This window comes from Pelecanus crispus, chromosome 1 (assembly GCF_030463565.1).
Source record: "Pelecanus crispus isolate bPelCri1 chromosome 1, bPelCri1.pri, whole genome shotgun sequence".
Classification (NCBI taxonomy): domain Eukaryota; kingdom Metazoa; phylum Chordata; class Aves; order Pelecaniformes; family Pelecanidae; genus Pelecanus; species Pelecanus crispus.
The window spans coordinates 2,672,722-2,685,695 of NC_134643.1; the positions used below are offsets into that span (position 1 = coordinate 2,672,722).

Here is a 12,974-nt window from a genome sequence, read left to right on the forward strand (position 1 = left end):
GTATACCCTCTCGCTCTGGTACACAGGGACTATTTGGAAGAGCTGCTGCACACTGCAGTAGCTCTCCAGGGACTAACCCAGGCTCCATTACCCGTCTCACCTTTTTGCGAGAATTAATAAAAAATCATAGGTCTGGGCTGAAGGAGGAACCTTGGTATGAGCTTCTGTTCTTGTATTAACAAAGACATTCAAAACATGAAAATTCAGTGTCTGTTTCAATGATGGCACTCAACTCAAAGGCTCTTGCCCATCCTATGAATATCCTCCATATTGAGGCAGTCATGCTTTGCAGGGCTTTTTTTCTCCACTTTATCCAGTGATGCAAACCTCCAGCGTAGATACAATTGATATTATTTTAAGTGGGATCTGTAACTCCATGGGGAAAAATTCCCGACAGCTGATTTCAGCACAGAGAGGCTCATCACCCTGGACCCTCCTTGTGTTAGAGTTTTGAACTGCCCCTGAAGAAGTTTTCTTCTCCGCAGTACTACACAGAGTTTTGAACTTCCTAGACACAATTAATTATCAATTAAGAAATAGCGATGGCTTAACAAGTATGTGATACTTTGGATCAATTACTGTCTCTTGCTGACGCACAGCATTTCTAAAACACTCATGGGTGGTTCCCACCCAAGAGGCCAGTGCTGCTGCAGCAGTCAGTCTCTCCTGTCACCCATTCCCAGACATCCTCCCAAACCACCTGGCATTTGCCTTTTCAGGAATTTACCCTGGAAATAAACTTGCATGCAAACAAGCACCTGAAGATAATCAGCACAAGTTTAAAACCACCCCAAAACTCAAAGTGTAACTTTTCCTTGTTATTTCCCGAGGGTGCAGAACTTTCTTCGGAGCCTCATGTGAGACGCTGGAAGTTGGCATGGCCTAAAAATGCAACTGTACCCTTGTATGGTAAAATCCCAACGATGAACCAAGGGGTTTACTGCATAGGAAAGGCAGAAAAAGAACCCAAATGATGTTCCATGTGCCTCAGTTCTGGGGCTTCACTATTAAACACAAAATAATGAAAATAATGGTTATGATAAAGAGATTGCCATCAGCACCACAGGCAGAGGCTGACTGGAGTTTCCACTCCAAATTTCCAAGCTGCAAATTAAGCCTCAAAAATGCTATGCAACTACTTAACACATGTAGTTAATATGTCTGTTTATTCACTAGAGTGCTTGCCTAGTTGCGTGGTAGCAAATTCTTACACTCCTATACTGAATTGATTTTCCTCAGGCTATACCCGAAGCACTACTGACTATTAAATAACAGCTGCAGAATAAAAATGCAGCTTCTCCTGTATGTCCTTCCTTTTCCAAAACCTACAAGGTTAATTGCACAATAAGAGCGTTGCAGGTCTTCTCACGTCCCTTGCCTCTTGAAATTAATTTGGAAGAAATCTCTGAATCTAGACAAAATATATTAATTTGGAAGAAATCTCTGAATCTAGACAAAAGATAAAGACAAAGGGAATTAATCTGTTGTGCTTGTATACCCACATGCACACGCTCCATCCACCTGCATGTGAGCACATGTTCTGTACCCCTGCAGGAAAAACCTGGGGCTGATGATTTTTGTGCAAAAAAGAATAAATTGCTTCTCCTTGCAGTAAGGTCTGCAAACTGTTATCTAAAGATTTACTGAAGCTTTGCCCTCTCTGCTGCACCCCCCTTCCTGAATCTCAAACAATACATTTTTAATGTAACGTTGAAAGGTTTGATGAAAAAGTTATAAGTATTGACTTTTGCCCCAGCTCATTCCTGCTCAGTGTTGCTCTGTTGAACAAGAAATGCGGTTCTTCAGAGTACTTCAGAATGGGCTATTTGGGGACCTCCTAAAATGATGGAAATGAGAAACAGTAGCAGATCTCAGTGAGCACACTAAGGTGCAGTAGAGGACAGCTGGTAGGAGTCTCAATTTCCAGCACTGTTACTTCCAACTCTTTATTTCCAGTTCCAGTTGCATTTGCATGCTGCTCTCTCCTTTTTTCTTTTGTAATCCTACAGCAAGGGGCACAGCCGACTGAAGAAGTACAGTGGCTTTGCTGATTAGTAAACATAAAAGAGAAGAAACAACTATTCCCTATAAACGACCAAAGTAGGTTGCCTCAAGCTCTTGGATCCCTCAGTGCACACTGGACATCTTTCATGCAGCAAAATCGTAGAGTCACAGAATGGTTTGAGTTGGAAGGGACCTTTGAAGATCATCTAGTCCAACCCCCCTGCCATGGGCAGGGATGTCTTCAACTAGTTCAGGTCACTCAAAGCCACCTCCAACCTGACCTTCCAATGATGGGGCAACCACAACTTCCTGGGGCAACCTGTTACAGCATCTCACTACCCTCATCGTAAAACACTTCTTCCTTATGTCCAGTCTAAACCTACCTTCTTTCAGTTTAAAACCATTATTCCTTGTCCTGTTACTACAGGACCTGGTAAAAAGTCTCTCTCAGTCTCTCTTATTAGCCCCCTTTAGATATTGAAAGGCCGCAATAAGGTCTCCCCACAGCCTTCTCTTCTCCAGGCTGAACAACCCCAACTCTCTCAGCCTGGCCTCGTAGGAGAGGTGCTCCAGCCCTCGGATCATTTTGGTGGCCTCCTCTGGAGCCACTCCAACAGGTCCATGTCTGTCCTGGGCTGAGGGCCCCAGAGCTGGACGCAGTACTGCAGGCGGGGTCTCATGAGAGTAGAGGGGGGGAATGGTAACCCATGCATTCATAAACACCTTAATTATTAATTACTATTAATGTCATTGCTAAAATAACATTTGGTTTTAAAGCTGCTTCTCGAGAAGAAAGTAACCTTCGTTTTTGAGAAATATTAAAAATAGAGCAATCTGCAAGGAGATGATGATTGACAGAGGGAGAGGTAAAGAGCAATGCTTAAATAATATATGTAAACCTGTAATTCAGCCTGACACAAATTCATTTTTCTTGCTATGACACAGAGATGTAATCCAATCAATGAGACAATCTCCGTGGCAAAGCCATTATTTAAACAAAGCTAGCTTGGCTTAAAAATGCAATAATTTGGGACAATTTAGGACTGTGATATTATGCACCATTTTGCATTGTGATGTGCTGAGAGATCCTACATTGATCTTGAAATAAAAAGCCAGCAACATTTTGATAGTTCACAGATTGCCCCCTTTCTCTTTGACTCCAGAATCCCTAAATGTGTTAAATAGTCCAGCAGCTATCACCTCTCCTTACCGCACCGGGTTTATTATCAATAAAAGCTGAATTGGAGAGCCTTCTTAAAAGGCAGAGCAGCGATAAGAACACATAACTACTTAAATGCAGCTTTAACAATAGTGTGCTCTCCCTTTTGAAATAAGCATCCTTTTTTCCAAAATACATTTGACTGCTGCCTCCAAACACATTACCAAAGCCGTACAAAACGGCAGAGGACATGGGAGAAAAACTATTTCTTGAGTCAGCGGATGGGACTGTACTTAAAGCACAGAACAGGGAGTTGGGAAACTTTGGTTCAGCTCCTGCTTCCATCCATAAAGCACCAGGGCTACTCCTGAATTAAAACTCAGCAGATGCTCACGCTATTTGCTAGATCAAGGCCAGAGGAGTGCAGAGCTCTACATGATCAATCCCTTAATCTTCCTGGGTCTTCATTCCCCATCTGTAAAATGGGAGTAATTATCCTTCTCTTCTCTCGTCCCTTGTTTGTCCTGTTTAGCTACATCATGCCCTCTTTTATTCCATCTATGCACTGCTGGGTCCCCAGTTGAGGTTGGAAGACCGATTCATTACCATAATGCACGTAACAAACAGCAATATTGCACCGGTTGGATAATCGAATATGCTTTCTTCACCTCTGGCTTTTGTAGTTTCCCTAATCAGAGAAAGCACTGAATTACCTCAATTTAACAGATGTTGCTGTGCCACCTACCACTGGTTAAACTGGCTAAATACTACGGTGACTGTGCAGTAAGGAGACAGGACTAGAGGCTATTCCAATACAGCTCTAAAAATGTAATCTGATGTAAAATCTCCAACCAAAGCACAAAGACTAACTTTTTTATCGATTTACAATGGAATTTCAGCACTGCGGTTTCAATGGCAAGAAAGATGAATTGTCTCTATGGATGGAGTTTGACTCTAAATGTCTCCGGAAAGACAGCACGCACTTGCTGAGAGCTAATCATTGCAAGGTGAAATCCGTTTCTTATATGCTACTTTGTTTTCAGAGATTAAAATCAAAGTCCTGGGGGTTTATTGCTCTGTGAAACAGTAATTGCAAATGCACTGCAAAACAATGCCAATCCAAAATATGACAGCTCCAAAGCAACTATAATCCAGAAGGGATTTGGGAGTTTACCCTGTAAAGCACTGGAAGAGACATTCCAAAGTTAAAAGAAGTTTTCGAGGACTTTAGTCTTCAAAAACTCTGTTTTGAAGTGTCAGTGCTGGCTCATGTCAAATAATCACATGGAACAGCCAAAATTCTGCTTTTTACTGTCGTGACGCAACGAAGAGCAGGTCTCCCTGTGCTGTTTTTGTGTGAGAGTTGTAACACCACGCGGTGCACACAACAGATCTAGCAGTAACTGAGCAGGAGGTAGATCCTGCTCCTGGCAACCTTGCGTGATGGTTTTGGCAGTGCTCAAAACTGGATAAAAACTATTTAGTAAAGTTGGGGCACTGTTCCCTGAGCAGACGGCCCTGTGCCTCCCCAAGACTTAGAGGAATCTGCTGCTACAGACTAATAAATAAAAATCTCTCCAACCCCTCCATATCTTCCTTTCCACTGCTCCAGCTGAACGCTGTTCCCTTGTACAGCTACCACCAAGCCTCCAACAGACACAGCCTGCCTGGTCAACAGCAGAATTAGGGAATATTAAAAAGTTATTAAAGCCTCAATGCTGCCAGCAGAAGGGTACCCATATGGGCTGTACCTATGGAGCTGTATGTGGGTAAGATCTTCAGCTGTGTAAGTCAGGAGAGATGCGAAGACACCCCTGTGTCAAACCTTGGCCACAGGCAGGAATGGGAAATGAGGAATGAGGCCAAAGCTGGCAATTAATATAAAACTCATCTGAAGTTTGCATTGAGGGACATATCAACAGAGGAGCATTAAGCATGCATGTATGACATCACATCTTAAAATCATGATGTAATTATAGAGAAGGAAGCCTTAAATTACTTCAGTTAATCCTGATGGGTTGAGCCGAGCTCCTCCTCGCCATCTCAGCCCAGCTCGGGAGTGGCAGCAGAAGCAACGCTTTGCTGGTGGGAGGGGGCTACATCGAGCCTGGTCCATGCAGAGACAGGAACACCTTGTTCTTACAGGAAGAAACTGAAAATGCTACTATTGTTGAAAACACAATTAGTTAAGAAGAACAGCTTGAAAGGAAGGCTCAAGAGAAGACAGGGAAGTCGAGCTAATGAAGAAAAGTGTTCCTACCAAATTGCATTGAGACAGAATGTGCAATCAGGATGAGACTCTTCCCTTCGCTCAAGGTTAGAAGTTGGAGGCTCCTGCTGCTGCTTGAGTGAAATGGCTGTTGACGATGACCGCAAAACACAGATAACTCCAAGCGAACCTCTGGGAGTTACTGATTTCAAACAAGCTCAAAGCACAGACCTGGAGTAGGAACTGGCAGTGATATGGATCTTTGGAGAGGCTGGATTTTAATACTATTCCATTCCTCTCCTGAGGGAGCCTAATAGCTTTTCATGATCAGAAAGAAAGTTAATAGACAAACACTATTATTATTATTAAACTTGATTAAATTTGGAACCACCATCCTTGACAAGTAGTCCTTTAAGGTGTAATTTGAGAATCACAGCAGGTGAAAATAAAAACAAAAATAAAAAGCCTGGCCTCAGTTATATTGTAAAGCTGGGTTATAATAAGCTCCCATGAGCTGAGGGGAACAGCAAATTGCAAGGTGATACAGCAGACGATAAAGGCACAAAGTGAGGATGCCTCTCTTAATCAGGATGCAAGAAGACAGCCAGGCTGTGTGCAACCTGCCCGCACCCCACCATAGGGCTACGCCATTAGTTCTGTGATGGGGAGAATGGGTTTTATGCATTACTCGTCCTCTACATTCTCCATTTTCCCTTTAATTAGAGCCACTTGCAAGACAAAACCTGCAGAAAGCATGGGAAGAAGTGGCAGCAAGATGTTCTGAGTTTCGATCTGGTTTGCTCTTTTGCTAGTTTATTTACCTTGAAAATAATGGGTGTTCCTTATTTGTTACGGATGTTTCTATTCCTCGTTTACCAAATCCACACTCTAGCATTGGGAAACACAACTCCGAATGTTTTTGTCTGAGTTTAAGAAACTCTGCATGCCAGGCAGGTAGGATGTCTCACTCAACCAGGGGTCCCAAAATGAGAGAAGTGCCATGATTTCCCCCAAGTTGCTCTAAACTCATCCTCTTCTTCTGTTCATCATACTTAAAGCAAATGCTCATTTTCAGAGAGGAAGCGTGGGTTTGATGTTCATTCAAAATTAACCCAAACCACCATAAAATGTTGTGGAACAGGACAAGGAGTGCACATGGGGCAAATCCTGATCAGATTCTCTATTCTTCAGTCCTTTCAGATGTACAGCATTGCCCATTATCCACAATTTCCAATACTATCTTGATTTTTGCCTTTGTTTTTTTAACTCATTAATTTTTTAAGACGGAAGTCTTGCAAGCTTCAAAAATCCTGATGCAGGGTTCTCCACAACACGACTGACCTGTACGACTACCGCTCAAAGTCTTGTGAAAACTCCTCACCCTGCGTCTTCCCAGTTTGGTGTGAGAAAACATTGATTACCTCAACAGGGTAAGCTGGAAGAACAGCTTTGTACTTCCTTGCAGTCTACACTTTAGAAGGATCTAAACTGTGAACGCACCATTTATTTTTATCATAACCAGCTGACATTCAGAAACCCCTAGGTATAGATTGTGATCTAAACTAGGAAAATAGCAAAGAGCAGCTCATACCCCCAAATCAACCTGAAAGGACTCACTGGTTGCTGCTGTTGAGCTTGGAAGAGCTGCTACTTCTGCAGGTGTCTTTTTTATTGAAGTTAAAGTAGTTACGCAGAAAAAACCCGACCAGAATCTAATATGATCAAATACAAAAGGACATGAAGACTTCAGAAACAGAATATCAATGCACAATAGGATTTTATAATTCAGATAGATTTCTCTCTCTGCAGTCCTCATGGGAATGGTTGGGTAAAGTTGCAGAGCGGGATCCCCAAGTGCTTCAAGTACAGCTCAGTCATCTCCATCATTTCCAATCCATGCTCTCACCAAAATTCAAATGCTTCTAATCAGAACAAGAGAGACAGGTGCTTTGCAATACAGGTATGCGACCATTTGACATGAAGAAGCAGAATTCAGGCAGCTTCTTATGAAAGACGCTCTATAAACCAAAATACAACTACTCCTTCATTTAGCAGGTTTCTTTTTCCATCTTGTGTCTTTCACAGTGATGCTACTTTTTTTTTAAAAAAAAAAGATAAGTTCTGTCATCTAAAAATAACAAAATGTTCTTCAGTGTTCAGAGCAATCATCGTCTTAATAATTACAGATCATCACCTTGAAATTGCAGCTAAAGCTGTCGTGTTGACTGCACTGTGCTGCGTTAGCAATACAGTGCAGCAACAGCTATGGGCAAGCATGGCTGATTTGAGGTGCTGGTTGGTCAGTTCTGATTTTCAGATAATTAATCATTGTCTTGGATATTGTTTTTCACCCCAAAATGTAGAATCTGGGATTGCGCAACATGCCAAATGGAGCTACTCACTTAACAAGACAAATGGATTTTATTGACTTAATCAAGAAGAGTAACAACTCAATATCTCATTTCTTCATAGCTGGCTAGAACAAACTCTGGGGGCATGAGGAGAAGATGTAAAATACAGTCTATAAATTATGAGAGTTTATTAAAAAAATGCCAATGGAAACTGCTTCAGAATTGAATGCCCACGTTCTGCAAGGCTTCCACAGCAAGTGGGCAAAATGCTGACATAACAAATGAGGCGAGCAATCTATAGATAATATATCAGAGGAAAGTCCATAATTTTTCTCCTTCAACTGACGAGATTATTCTACTGCACTGTATTTGATGGGATAGGAAACAAAAGGTTATCACATTTTTTGTTGCTGTTGTTCAGATGACAGCTTGCTTTTGTCACAGCGCCTTTCCATGCAACTACTGTGTCTCTGCTTCCCCAAATTAGATGAGCATGCTGCGGAAGGAACAACCTTAACTCAGACTTGCCAAACTTGGGCCCTAACGTTGATGGCTCTGAGGATTATTCCTCCGGGACCTATAGACAGCCTTGGGAGTAGAGGGAGTCTGTTCACACCCATCAATCTACCGAAAACCTGAGCTATCACCTTCGCACCGAGGCATCTGTGACGTTCTGCCTTACTTGTAGGAGACGGGGTCTTCACAGGGATCACCCTTCTTCAGCTAGAAGAATGAGGAATTAATGAGCCTGATTTTAGGGTAAGCGTAAAAATCAATTAGTTCAAAAGGAATGGTAGAGGCCCTCTTGACAGCACAGCTCCAGACCTCAGCTGCAATGTAGACTCTGGGTGCAAAGCTCTGGACACCATTTCTCAGGATGCCATACAGAGCCACAGGGCAAAGAAAGACAAGAAAGCTCCAACGTCTACTTTCTGCACAAACCTCTTACAAAATTTCTGCTGCCAATGAATCCTGGGAAGAGAAAACCACAGAGAAGCCCCCAATGGCCTCATCCAGAATAGGGCAAATGCTCAGAGACTACTGGATGAGTGAAACTCCTGGGAGACAGCCTCTACACCACGTTAATGAGGTGCACAAATACACAGGGAGACACACGGAGCAAGATCAGTGAAAGAGGTTAAAGCAACTAAGTGCGAAGAGTTAAAGTACACATTGCACCTGCGAAATACTAGCAACAACTCTCCAAATTACCGAGACCGAAACAGCTTCTTTGAGATAACTTAATGCCTGCATTCAAAGCTAAAATTTTTAGATCAGAACCAGAGAGCTATTATATTGATTTGTACGCAGTGAGCCACAGGAATACGAAATAAATGAGAATGAGGAAAAAAAACCTAACAAAAACCAGAAAATGTTCCTAACAATTTCATGTATTCCTCTCAGGGGCCCACAGCGATCAAGGTAGAATAAACTTCTGTTCAAAGAGGCAATGTTATGCTCTTACTTCTGGACAAATACAAGCAAGACTAATTTTTTTTTTTAACTAATGGAGAAAATTTCTAAACAGAAATGAACCCTGAAGAGGACCACACACGCTAGCTCATATATTTACTGTTTCGAATGGGACAAATTACACTGCTGGTGATTAAGACTCAAGCCTCGAAGGACTGGCTGTGTCTCAGCTTGATAATGAATGGGCTTTTAACACACCAAGCCTTTAATCTCTAGGACCCTGGACTGGATCCAAATTGAAGGTGAGTGAAAGTATTAGGTAGCTAATGGGGTCTGTTCTATGGCCAGTGATAGCTGATCATCTTTTGTTATTTTTAGCTCATTTTAGAATGGGCCAGGCTAAAACCTTGACGTGCACCCCTGCAATATCTGCGAGCATTGCATCACCACTGCTTTTGCTGTACAGACGTGGGATTTCTACTTTGAAGAAGTTTTTCTAAAGGCAGTCAGAGCTTCTGCGTGATGATCAGAGCGGAAGCAAGTGAAAAAGTAATGTTCCAACAGTTTGGGGAAAGGCGGTATCAAGGCTATCCTCACTCACCTCTCCTTAGCCTCACTTCTTTGCCTCTTGGCCATTGCTGCTGCCCTTAGAGCAACACACTGCCTGGAGGACTTAGGACAGCATCGCATGGACAGCAGCCAAAGTGGTTTCCAATTCATCCCATTCTCCATGTTAAATACTCACACTTCGAAAGAAAACTTGCTTCTGTGTTCCTACAATTAAGAGGCAGAGCCCAGAGGACATAGGGCAGAGGAAGATTTTGTTAACAGCTTTACATTCAAAGCTAAATATAAAGGTCACCTCCTGGACAAAGAACAGGGTAATTCCATCGTATGCTCTCTATAAGCTAACAAATAATTTCTCTTATTGCTGTGATTGTTTTCAAAGGCTTGCGAAGCCTTCAGATACACAGCAATGGAGAAGGTCTACAGAGGTCAGACGGAGAGAGCAGGTACCAGGAGAGGAGAGTTTTACTCCCCGCTGTGCCAGGTTATTCAGCGCTTCTCCTACACCTTTGCTCTTCCATCCACAAAAAAGGGACAATGAATCCTTCCAAACACCCAACTTGCCAGGCATTTCACAATCTTCAGACAGAAGCCACCTTAGAAATCGTCTGTCCCCTTTAATGCCAGCAGACTAACCAGCCGAGATGCAAACGCTCAGAATTACTAGCAAGTGATTAAGAGGACACCCACTGTGTTTCAAGCTTTAGGATGAACCAAGTCAATATGAGTAACAGACACTGAACGAACAGCTTACACCAAGCTCTTTCAAGCGTACCAAGTCCCAAAATAAAGTTCTGCCAAGCACAGAGGCAGTGAAATCAAACTTTACAATTGAAAGGGAACATCAGGTTAACATGGATTTAGCCATCCACACAAGGCAAAAGTGCTTATCAATACCCACTGAGAATATTCTACTTACAAACACCATCCACTCACTTTGTGTCATGTACGGTTAGGAGACATGTGCTAGTGAATACAGGTCTTGTCAGAGGATTTGTGTGTGCAATGCCTTCCACAAAGCCTCTGCTTTCAGCTCACCCAAAATCATCTCTCTCATTTTAGCCAGAGCATTTCAATACAACTCTACAGGTAGGAAATTGAAATGTTCAGTCCTCCATTGCGGGGAGATTGAATCAGAAAAGCAAGCGGCAATAAGAATGAAGCAAGGCATCAATAGCACACGCTAAAGCTCTCACCGACGACACCAATGATGTCGGATGAATGACTGAGCATTTGTTAAACTTCTACCATTGTGAAAGCAACCTATTATTTTCCTGGTTGTGCTCTGAAATGCCTCAATCACTGACAGAAGTAGTGAGTGAGAAATAATACAGTTCATTTTCGATTGCTTTTGTTCAATAGAGACATTGCTGTATACCGTATCTCCCATTGTTTCATCAACAACATAGCTAATATTTTTTTCTCATCCCTTTTTCTGATATCATGTCATTAGAGTGATGACTCCTCCAACTGCGTACATCTTTAAAAGTCGCCAATAACATCCTGTAACACGACGCAGTGTTCAATTCGGGCCTGTTTTTGTAAAGAAAAACATGATGCTACAGCACTCCTGTGAAGGCTACGCACATCAGCTAGTGCAAGAAAGCAGCATCCAAATCACTGTGCTTAGCCACAGGGCATGCTCTGATGTCTAAACTCCTGTCACAGAAGTTTACCTGAGTAAGGCTTTGCTTTTTCACAAGTTCGAGAAGCGGGCCCGTGTGAACCTCATGAGGTTCAACAAGGCCAAGTGCAAGGTCCCGCACCTGGGACGGGGCAACCCCCAATACCAATACAGGCTGGGGGATGAAGGGATTGAGAGCAGCCCTGCAGAGAAGGACTTGGGGGTACTGGTGGATGAAAAGCTGGACATGAGCCGGCAGTGTGCGCTGGCAGCCCAGAAAGCCAACCATATCCTGGGCTGCATCCCCAGCAGTGTGGCCAGCAGGTCGAGGGAGGGGATTCTGCCCCTCTACTCTGCTCTGGTGAGACCTCACCTGCAGCCCTGCGTCCAGCTCTGGGGCCCTCAGCACAAGAAGGACATGGACCTGCTGGAACGGGTCCAGAAGAGGGCCACCAAAATGATCCGAGGGCTGGAGCACCTCTCCTACGAGGCCAGGCTGAGAGAGTTGGGGTTGTTCAGCCTGGAGAAGAGAAGGCTGCGAGGAGACCTTATTGTGGCCTTTCAGTGCTTAAAGGGGGCCTACAGGAAAGGTGGGGACAGACTTTAGTAGGGCCTGTTGTGATAGGAAAAGGAATAATGGCTTTAAACTAAAAGAGGGTAGATTTAGATCAGATATTAGGAAGAAATTCTTACAGTGAGGGTGGTGAGACACTGGCACAGGTTGCCCAGAGAGGTGGTGGAGGCCCCATCCCTGGAAACATTCAAGGCCAGTTTGGAGGGGCCCTGAGCACCCTGCTCTGGTTAAAGCTGTCCCTGCTCACTGCAGGGGATTTGGACTAGATGACCTCTAAAGGGCCCTTCCAACCCAAACCATTCTATGATTCTATAGCCATGGATTCAAATCCCTCCTGGTGTCCTATGCCACTGTTAATGTGGCATTGCACGCACGCTTTCAAACAAGATTTTAGTCCATGCCTGTAAACCATCTGGAGGTGTTTCTACAAAATGTGGTAGCAGCAGCACCACTATCAATACACACTTCAGACATGCAAGCTGGCAACCAAAACTACTTAGGGGAAGGTGGAGGGTGTCAAAGAAGAAAAGCAATCGTCATAATGTCAAAATTCTGTTTTAATCAATAATGAAATGTAACGTAAGCTGATGTGGGACATGGCAGAACATGGTGGGATTGGAGGGAAGGTCACCTGGGTTCTTCTGCAGCGCGGGCGTCTTTTGTTAGTTTGGACCAAGGTAATGCACGTCACCATGAACAATGAACTGGGGCAGTGGGGTACTGGCAGGTTACAATTTCAATTCAGATGAAAGCAAAAAGGAAAAGAACAAATCACCTGTGAAAACAACAGGCTGAAAGCCACAGAGAAGAGGTGGCAGTACCAACCGCCGCAGCAGAAGTCGGTGCACTGCAAAAAGCCTCCCAATTCTGGGCCCTTTAGCATCAAATGAAACTTTTGGTCGTGTGTTTCTCCCCAGAAGGACAAGCTCCATGCAAAGTTCCCCCAAACCCAAACTTTTTCTAAAGCCCCTTTCAAGCTCTTTTCATGTTACTGTGCCAGGGTTTAAAGAAAAAGCCATCATCTGCTTGGTGGCACACGTACAGGGCAAACAGCTTTCCAGAATCCCACCACA

The 12,974-nt window shown here is 43.4% G+C and overlaps 1 protein-coding gene across 1 annotated transcript in view; it reads right to left on the reverse strand.

The window, feature by feature from the left end:
* EXOC4 (exocyst complex component 4) overlaps window positions 1–12,974 on the reverse strand; it is a 421,646-nt gene that overhangs the window by 172,775 nt on the left and 235,897 nt on the right. The gene's annotated exons all lie outside the window — the stretch shown is intronic.